General features: G+C 38.6%; 1 pseudogene; it reads left to right on the top strand.

Annotated features, from left to right (window-relative positions):
• The first annotated feature begins 7,386 nt into the window (after window positions 1-7,386).
• On the top strand, window positions 7,387-10,149 carry LOC122013699 (annotated as a pseudogene).
• Window positions 10,150-10,692: the final 543 nt, after the last annotated feature.

The raw sequence follows: 10,692 nt of genomic DNA, 5'->3' as shown, positions 1-10,692 counted from the left end.
ATTAAGTTTAGATTTAAGTTAGATTTAAATTAAGTTTAGTAAATAAAAGGTACTTGATTATAGCTTGGTTTGTAGTGTTTAAGTTTTACTTTAGACTTATAACCCAAGTCTAGATTTTGTTGATTAGTTAAATTATTAATAATCTTTTCTAACTTATCTATTTTATCTTTTAAGATATTACTTTGTTTCTCTAATTTTCTCAACGTTAATTTCTTATGTTTATTAAATAATTTTAAGTTATTCTTATTTAGATTTGAATTAACTCTATTTATTGTATTGTTAGCATGCATATCCAATTTTGAAGAAAAATCTATACTAGAGCAAGCAGGATTATTTAGAGTGCCGACATGTGTTGAAAAGATTGGATTTTCATATAATGTAAATTTATTTACCTTGATTTCTCTCCCTGGATTATTGGGTCTTCTTTCTGGGCATTGTCTTTTGCAATGACTCATTCGTTTGCACTTAGAGCATTCAATGTGCTTCTTCCCTTTCCTGATCGTTTTCTCCTTCTCCTCCGATTGTGTCGGGCGAATCTTATGAGTAGGGCACTCGTTTCTATAGTGCCCTATCTCCCTACACTTAAAACAAGTTATGTGCAATTTACAATTTGAATTCATAATTTTACCTTTCAGATCCATGACAAGATCTTCCCCCTTGACTGTTGTCGTTTCAAATGTAGACTCAGATTCAACAATCTCTTCTTTGGCCATTAGTGCTACGAAGTCGGTCTGATCCGATTCTTCTGAGTCTGGTTCAGAAGTTGACTCTGGAGATTCATACTCGAGTTCGAAGTCTGGTTCGACTTCTAACTCTAAAGGAATCCCATGAAGCTTGAGTAGTTTCTCCCAAAGCTCCTTTGCATTGTTGAACTTTCCAACTTGATTAAGCTCTGAATTTGTCAGTACGCATAGGAGAGTACATGTTGCTTTTGCATTTGCCTCAAACTTTCTTATTGTTTGTGCATCCCACTTGTCACAGGTGATGGGTACACCTTCTTCAGTGGGGAGAATGAGTCCGATCTGGACTATGGTCCATATCACCACTTGGATTTTCAATTGGTGCTCCATCTTGTCTTTCCAATAACCAAAATTTTCACTAGACAAGAGTGTTAGGCATGTAGAGTTGTACCCATCTTCGTAGGCCATTTAGAAGGAATCTTGCAAAATATAAACAATAAAACTTGTTCCAAGACTTAGTCTTGGATTAGTAGTACGGGAAAAAGATAGAAATAGGAATTCACAAATTTTAAAAAAATAATAAAATAATAAAATATTATTAAAAAATATTAAAAAAATATTATTTCAAATTTTGCTAAATGCGATACTTTATCAATACTAATAAGTGGTGAAGAGATGAAAGTGAGTTTTTCGAAAATAGTTTTGGAGGGAAAAAACGAAAGGCTCGAACGATAGTTGTATCAATTCAGAGCAACCCCGCTCTAATACCATTTGTTGGATCGAGATCGCGCTAGAGGGGGGGGGGTGAATAGCGCTCATGGCTTTCACGCGTTTTCAAAGATTCGAAAAACTCAACGAGTAAAGCAGCGGAATTAAAAGAAACAACCACACATAGAAGACCCAAGTGTTTTTACTTGGTTCGGAGCCTTGGCGGCTCCTACTCCAAGGTCCGCGCTCGTTGAGCGTTTACTTTGAATAATTCACTATTAGAGCGCAAAGTTACAAAGAATGTTATGCAAAACAATACAAAAAAAATGTTATACCGACAACAGAAATACTGAGGTTGAAGCTCCGGGTTGTCGGGATGTTGCTACAGCACTTCGGTAATGATTCTTGAGTTGCACGCAGGCGAAGGAATGCTTGGGAACTGATCAAAATGGACTACTTCTCAAACACCCATTAAATAGCTTGCTTGAGGCGCCTCAAACCCCTTACAAGGCACCTCCATGCTGCCGATTCAACCGCGTGGATCAGCGCTGAAAACTTCTCCTCCGATCCACTTGAAGGCGCCTCCATGCCAGTCCAAGGCGCCTCCAATCTTCGGTCCAAGGTGCCTCCAGCTCTGCCATGCGCAAGCTCTACTCCTTTGCACCAGAGGCGCCTCCAAGCTCCATGGAGGCGCCTCGGACAGTCCAAAAAGTTAGTCCGAGGCTTAAGGTTTCTCCTTTGTACCTGCAAGATACGTTAGTCCAAAAATAAATATCCTACAACATAAAGTTAGCACATAATATCATAAATATAAAGTCTGACAGTCATCAGACTGTCCAGTTCTGACTTCAGATTTCTGACCGAAAACCCTAGGTCGAACCGACGCCTACTGTTCCCTCTTCCGGGGAATGCGTCCTCACCTACTCCACTCAGGAGAGCATACCTATTTGCCAGACCGGTCCTCCAAACCGACTGGACTTTTCTGCCTAGGGTTACCACCCCCTAGGACCTAGGGTTACCGCCTCCTAGGATTTTTCTCCACCTAAGGTTACCACCCCCTAGGACCTAAGGTTGCCGCCCCTTAGGGTTTTCCTCCTCCTAGGGTTACCACCCCCTAGGACCTAAGGTTACCCTCCCTTAGGATTTTCCTTCACCTAGGGTTACCACCCCCTAGGACCTAAGGTTACCACCTCTTAGAATTTTCCTCCACCTAGGGTTACCACCCTCTAAGACCTAAGGTTACCACCCCTTAGGATTTTCCACCTGCCTAACTGCAGTTAGGACTTTCTTGAAACCTCATTCAAGCACGTTAGAACACAAATAGTCTTAACTTTAAATTCCTTTGCCATTATCAAAACCTGAGTTCGATCGTCGGATGCTTCCGGCACCAACATAGATGTCTGATAAACGGTAAGTGAAGGTAAGTCACTAAAGGAGAGCGACTGTGAGGACGCATCCCAGTTGAGGGACATTAGGCGTCAGTCCAGTCTAGGACCATTTGGGATTCCTAGACTGAGATCTTGATTAGTTCCTGGTCTTGAGAGGACAGGAACTAATTACTCTTTTTATTATTTGTTTATTTTTCCTAACACATGTCTTGCAGGGTTAGTGGACTAATATTGGTTTGTAGAATAAAAGGAAGAAAATGGCCTTCGGGTGAGCAGTGTCCGAAGGTGCCTTCCATGGCTATGGAAGGGCCTTTGTACTGTTCATAGAAGGTGCCTTCCATAGGATAAATTTTGACTGATTCGCAGATAAGGTGAAGCGAAGTCGGGATAAATTTTTATTCCATTGGAGGTGCCTTCAAGGCCTTTGGAAGGCACCTTCCAAGCCATTTATAAGGCTATTTCGAGGAGGCTTTGGACAATGAAGAACATACGAGCTATTTCGCGCACCTCTGAGCCTCCGACTACTTCCCGTTGCTGTTATGACACTACGAAGAAGCTGTTGAGCCCGACGACTGATCTGAGAAGCTCTGATCGTGCTTGGCAGACAGACATCAACACGAAGCACATCATTTTCATTCCTACAAAGAGTGTTGGTAACAGTTATTTTTCTGTACTTAATTTCTATAAAAGGGTAAGTGCAATTTGTTGCACTTAACCTAATTCTTGTATACTCAACTCTCTCTTCCGGGGGTACTGGAAGAGATTTTTAGTGGATTTTCCATCGATAGGTTCACGAGACCTGAGCCTTGGAGCAGGAATCGCCGAAGGCTCCAAACCAAGTAAAATTGGTGTTGTTAGCATTGTGCCTTTCATTTTTCTGCTGCATACTCAACTTGACTTTGTTTCAAATTTTTTGAACGCTATTCACCCCCTCTAGCGCTTTCACAGTCCAACAGGAAAATCCCTTAAGCCCCAATGATATATGGAGCTTTGGTGATCAATGGTGGATGGAAGGAGGAGATCATCGATTTCCTCTGCACTAGCCTCTCTCTGTTTGACCCCGCCTAGTACTGTAGCTTCTCACAGAATTTAAATCAAATCTCATATCTGAACGAACGGATGAGAAGCTTTGAATATGATCCAACAGCTAGATCAATTCAAATCTAGATCAAAAACTCTAGATCTTGATTAATGGCTTTGATATGCTCTCCCTTGACTTGGATGGACCATATCTTCAATGGATGACTTAGATCTCTCTTAATCTTGGATTGATGATCCAGATTACTTTAGAGTTTAAACTCTTCAAGTAACCCTAGATTTGAGCCCAAATTTGATATGATCTGATCAAGTTCTTGGCCCCTTTAATCGCCTACAAAGACCACATTCAAATGTTAGTCATAATTCGACAAAAAAGAGATAATTTACATTAAAATCCAAAAATAGATGCAACTCTTAACATGTGATATAAATGCAGATCTAAACACACAATCAACTCAAAAACTCAAGTATAGAATCCTAAATAATGTTATAAAATGATAGTTATCATTTACCCACTATGACTAAATTATGATCTGTTACACTTCGAATTTAGGACTATATCTTATATAGGGTCCTAGTCCTATGGATTTTGCCTCTTACCACTAGAGATATTATCATATTATCATAATGCTTGACGTAGATATTAGTTTACAAATGTTTCATGCCATCATTTACTCTGATAGTATTAGCACTAGTAGAAGGGTTCACATGCCTTAACGCTATATTTTGACTTCACTTTTAGCATCAGTAGGTTTTGATGTCACCTCAGGTGATGTCAAAAACTTAAATGAGTTTAACATAGTAGGTGCTAGGAACCTTTCTTTAGCTAGTGTTTATATAGATGATGAGGGAGTCATGTCATGGAGGCAAGAGGACCAACATCAACCTGACCCAAAGGATCAGCCCCATCTTAACCTAGATGCAACCCTAGTAGAAGAGGAGGTTTTGCCTGATCTTCTTGTTGATCCTTATCTTCCTCCACACCCCCAAGACTCCACCTACTTTAGAGGACAAATTCATTAGCCTTGAGGAGTCTTTCACTAGTCTCTAACAAGAGATTCATAGCCCCCTCCACCATACATCTTCATAGTAGACTATCAGATTCAACACTTCTAGTTGATGAATTTTTTTAGATCTTGTAGCTCTGGCCCCCTCCGCCATACATCTTCATAGTAGACTATCGGATTTTAGGTCTTGAGACTGATCTATATTTTTAAATACACTGACTTGGGTTTGACTTTTTTTTCCTGTAGTTTACTTTATTTTTCTGTCTTTAGCCTGAGTTAAACTTTAACTTTAACTTATGCTCCTGATAGTTGACTTATAGTTTTCTAATAAAAGTTTGAGTAGAATAGGATATTGTTGGTCTTTCGAAACTTACATATTTTTCAAACTTATTTTTTAAAAAAATAAAACCTTATTTTTCAAAACTACATACTTCGAGATTTAATGAATAAACCTTAGCATTGATGTACTGAAGGTGTTGGTCAAACCCTCCATTTATAGTCTCATCTGGGTGCCTGGACTCCTTCCCAGGCACCCCTACTCGGCTGACGTGGCGTACTCTCGTTGAAACTTTATCTAGTAAATTTCTCTGGGCACCCAGATCGATCCGGGCGCCTAGATTGTGATATATGGTGGCCAATCTGGGTGCGCCACCTCAGCCCATGAAGGTGCTTGGATTCTCCCCAGTCCGGGCGCTTGGACCATGTCCGAGCACCTGGATGTCTGGGTCCGGGTGCCTGGATGCTCATTTTCTAACCAACTTACAATTTCAATCACTTGCACCATAATGTTTTAGACATAAAATAATATGTAAAGAAAAGTAATATTTGATAGTTTCTGAACTATCTGGTCAGACTTTCAGTTTCGTCGAAACTCTAGGTCGAACTGAAATCTATTGTTCTCTCAACGGGGAATGTGTCCTCACTTACTCCTTTCAGGAGAGTTTACCTTTTGTCAAATTGATCCTCCAGACCATCTGGACTTTTGCTCAATATCCAAGACTTTAGGACTTTTACCTAATGTCCTCGACTCTAGGATTTTCCGCCTGGTGCCTGCGACCTCCAGGGCTTCACCTATTGTCCTCGACCCTAAGATTTTTGTCTGACGTCCTCGATCTGCCAAGACTTCGCCTAGTCCACTGGACCTGGACTTCGTTGCCTAGCCCAAACTAGGGTTTTCTACTTGCCTAGTGTGCGCTTTAACTTATTTGCCTAAGATCATTTAGGACTTATGTACACTCAGTTAAACTTTTTAGAACAACAATAAGACTAACATAGAACCTTTTGTTAATATCAAAACTTAGGTTTGATCATCTGCTGCTTCATGCAATAACATTTATACCTAAAAACTTAATCAACTTAACTAATCCTAAACTAACTAACTAAATTAACTAATTAAAAATTTGACTTAATTTGAATTTTAATCTAACTAAATCCAATTAAAACTAAATTCATAATTTTAATTTTAAAATTAAACCTAACATAAACCTAACTTAAACACACCTAAATGACTCCAAAATTGAACCTTAGTTATCAGCCTTATATTAACTTAACTAAAACTTAAATAAATTTAACACTATTAAAAGTTAAGTAATCTTAATCAATTTAATTAAAACTTAAACAATTAATTCAATTAATTAAAAGTTTTTTATTTTCTTTATAACCTAAAAAACTTATTTATTAATCAACGTAATAAACCTTTATTATTTGATTAATATAAGTTTAATTTAACCTAATTCATAATTAGTTTAAATCAATTAATTTAAACTTAACTAAACAATTTAATTCATATTTAATTAATGAATAAATCTTAATTTAAGTAAGAATATTAATTCAAATCAAACTTAATAAATTGACCTCAGATTCAATTAAATATCAAACTTAATAAATTGACCTCAGATTCAATTAAATAGTTCATAATTACACTTAATTTACCAAAACGTGAGGAATAATTGTAAATCTTAAATTTACTCAAACTTAAATAATGTTAACTTACACTTAATTAATCCTAAACTAATAAATCTAATCTTAATTAATCCTTAACTAGTTAATCCATACTTAACATTTTAGTTAATTCGAAATCAAATTTAAAATCAATTAATTTAACATTAACTAAATAAATTTAAACTTCATTATTAATTTAATCTCACTTAATTTAATTAGTTAATAGTCAAGCTAAAACTAATTAGATCATTATATATGTGACTCACAAGAAGTGCTTAAATTAATTAGATTTACTTATTATGATAAATGAATAATCCAGTGAATGAGTGGTAAAAGTTGATAAAAATTAAGGAAAAATTAAATTAGATTTATATAAAATATGAATATGCATTATTTCATTGTATAAATATTGAAAAAAAATGGATTTTTTTTAAAAATTCTTTTAATTTTGAAAATGTTTATTCAAAATTAATCAAATAATTCGTTGGCCTTTTAAAGAGTCCATTGCCAAACAGAACACATCAATCTCCGCTGGCTCCAACAAGAATCCATCCCATAATTATCCAATGATTCATCCCATAAATAAGATTCTATTCCATTCTATTCCTCATTCTCAATCAAACAATGAAGCCAAGTTTCAGTTGTCTCTTCCTCCTCCTCTGTTTCTTACACTGCGTGGCTTCCAGCACGGCGAGGCAAAGAGATGCACTAAACAAGTTCTACTTTAACAACGGAGCAGAGAGGTCGTCTTCTTCTTCTTGGGCGAGCAGTCTTCTTTCAATATCCGGCTTGGAGTCGAAGGTCTACGACAATAGCGGGCTGAAGGAGGGGGACAAGGTTGTTCTGCTGCCTGGCCAGCCAGAAGGGGTGCATTTCGATCAGTACGCGGGGTATGTCACAGTCGACAGAGCCAACGGACGGGCTCTATTTTACTACTTTGCCGAGGCTGTCGAGAACAGCGGGTCGAAGCCTATTGTGCTCTGGCTCAATGGAGGTATGGAATTAGTATAAAATGATGTTGCTTTTCGATCGATAGAGTGGTGATTGTTGTGGCATGGGTGGGTGCAGGGCCGGGGTGTTCGTCGCTAGGGTATGGCGCCATGGAGGAGCTCGGGCCGTTTCGGGTCATGAGCGATGGCAAGACTCTGTACAGGAATCCCTACGCTTGGAACGAAGGTTAGGATAATCTGTCATCATCATCATCATCATCATCATCATATATATATATACAAATGTTATTTCCTAAAGTTTAGGGAGTAGAGTGAAAAAAGGTTTCTATTTTGGCATTACCCCGAACACGTGCATCGTGACATGCAGTGGCGAACATCTTGTTCCTGGAGAGCCCCGGTGGCGTCGGCTTCTCTTACTCCAACACCACGTCGGACTACTCCAAGAGCGGAGACCATAGGACGGCAACCGACGCGCTGGTTTTCCTCGTCAACTAGTTTGAGCGGTTCCCGGAGTATAAGGGGAGGGACTTCTTCATCACCGGCGAGAGCTATGCTAGCCACTACGTCCCCCAGCTCGCCCATGCCATACTCCACCACAAAGATCGCCTCATCAACCTCAAAGGCATCGCGGTAAGCAATGGATCCCGTAATCAATCAGTCCGATCGACCCCCTCTCATTTTTATTACAAATTAAATCGGGAAAGATTGATCTTGATCAATTTCAAATTGATTTCGGATGACCTAGATTGGGAACGTGGTGATCAACAAGGAGACGGATAGCAGGGGGACGTTTGACTACTTCTGGACACACGCGTTGATCGCCGACGAGACCATCCACACGATCCACAAGTTCTGCAATTTCTCGCCGGACGCCTCGCCGACAGCTCCAAAGTGCGACAGGGCGGTCGACGAGGCCAATCTTGCCGTGTACGAGTTGGACGTCTACAACATATACGCACCGCTGTGCTTCTCATCGGGCGTGACGCCGACTCCTAAATCGCCCTCGGTTTGTCTCTTCCGAACATCTTGACATTTAATTATCCCCATTTTCCTAGTATTTTCAGAGCCAATTTAGATTAAATAGATTTGACCTGTTAACTCAAGAATCAGAGCCCATCGCATTCTTGTTGGATCACTACAAGGAGAAGCAAGCTCTAAAGCTGGAACTTGCAAAGATTGAAATTAATGCCATACTTAAATTTTGATGCAAATTGAGAATTTTCACACAATCATTTCAATTGTGAATAGAACTGACTAACAGATTGAAATGTCCTAATTAAATTCGGATGCAGATTGAGAATTTTCATACAATCATATCAATTGTGAATAGAACTGATTAACAGATTGAAATTTCCTACTTAAATTCGAATGCAGATTGAGAATTTTGATCCTTGTACTTCTAATTACGTGGAGGCATATCTTAACAATCTTGAGGTACAGAACGCTCTACATGCCAATGTCACAAAGCTCAATTACACCTGGTCTGGTTGTAGGTATATACATATCTCATATAAGATAATGTCATTTGATAATTTTATTTTTCTTTTAAACATAGTAACTCATTTATTTATATTTTTGTCTTCATGCAGCCAAGTGATACCTAGTTGGTCAGATCAGCCTTCCACAATGTTGCCAATTATTCACGAATTATTATCTAATGGGATTAGGATTTTGAAGTACAGGTAAAAAAGAAATCGTTAGATGTCTTCATCATATCTAATTAGTGTGTGAATCAACTTTACATTTCAATGTTTTCGTATAAATAGGTGTATAGATTTTGTGGTTCATGTGTAAGTAAAAATAACATAAATAGATATATTAATTTTTTGTTTCGAGCCTCATTGATTTAGTAGATATAGATGTGCAAGTATGATAGCTTTAAGATTTCTGCATAACATATGCCATACAATAAAGATACTGTTAATTAGATTGCGAGTGAAGGGGTTTTCGATCTAATTTTGTCCCTAACTAAGCGTTGGTTGGGTTTGTGCAGCGGTGACTTTGATGGAGTAGTTCCTGTTGCTTCCACAAGATACTCCCTCGAGAAGCTAAAGCTTGGAGTGAAGGCTCCATGGAGAGCTTGGATGCTTAACAGTGAGGTAGGCAGACAATTGTGTCGTTTTAAATCTTTTTATAATATATAATCAACTATCCTCAACTGCACAAGGAATTGAAAGTTTTTACATTGATGACAAGTTATCCTTTATGATACTCTTCATTGCTCTAACGATGGTGACGACTAGTAGAACGAACTACATTAATTTTGATGATTTCTATTGTGAATATGTAGGTTGGGGGATACACTGTCGTGTATGATCACAATTTGACATTTGCCACTGTTCGAGAAGCAGGACATGAAGTTCCAAGTTATCAGCCAGCTCGAGCTCTGGAGATGATCAAGAGTTTTCTTCAAGGGCTACATCTCCCTGCTGTTTAAGTGTTTCAACAAAGAACCAATTGATTTGTTATTAGTTATAGTGATATCAAACGTCACATAAAATCCAATCTATGATTTATAAATATTATCTCTGGCTTGATTTAATCATGATTTCAATAATAATTAATATTTTAAAAAAACATTTTTCTTTTAAAAAAAAAAATCTTAGGGTCGGTTCGCTAAACTAAGTGCACATACTATGAGTCATTAGCATGACACAACAATTAAATGGGTTCCGACTATCGACTTGCTACTTTCTCGCCCATATCTCAGTCGCACCACAAGTACCTCCTCTCCTTGTCAGCAGCGGCGATGTGGGCGACCATCATAATGTATGAGTCCTATCTTGCTGGAACGCCCACCTCCACCATAGAGCCGCCATCTTCACCCACGCGCCTATCGCCGTGTCGTAGGCAAGTGCCGACAATATATTCTTATTAGTTGTGCCCCTCTCGCCGGACATGAACACACTCTATGGCTAGGCGACGCAGAGGTAGGAAAACCGTAAGGAGGGCAGCATCGACTTCCCTCGCCGTCAGTCGT

Source organism: Zingiber officinale, chromosome 8B (assembly GCF_018446385.1).
Source record: "Zingiber officinale cultivar Zhangliang chromosome 8B, Zo_v1.1, whole genome shotgun sequence".
Lineage (NCBI taxonomy): Eukaryota > Viridiplantae > Streptophyta > Magnoliopsida > Zingiberales > Zingiberaceae > Zingiber > Zingiber officinale.
Note: the sequence above shows the minus strand (reverse complement) of the source record. Positions and strands in the feature narration are given on the sequence as shown.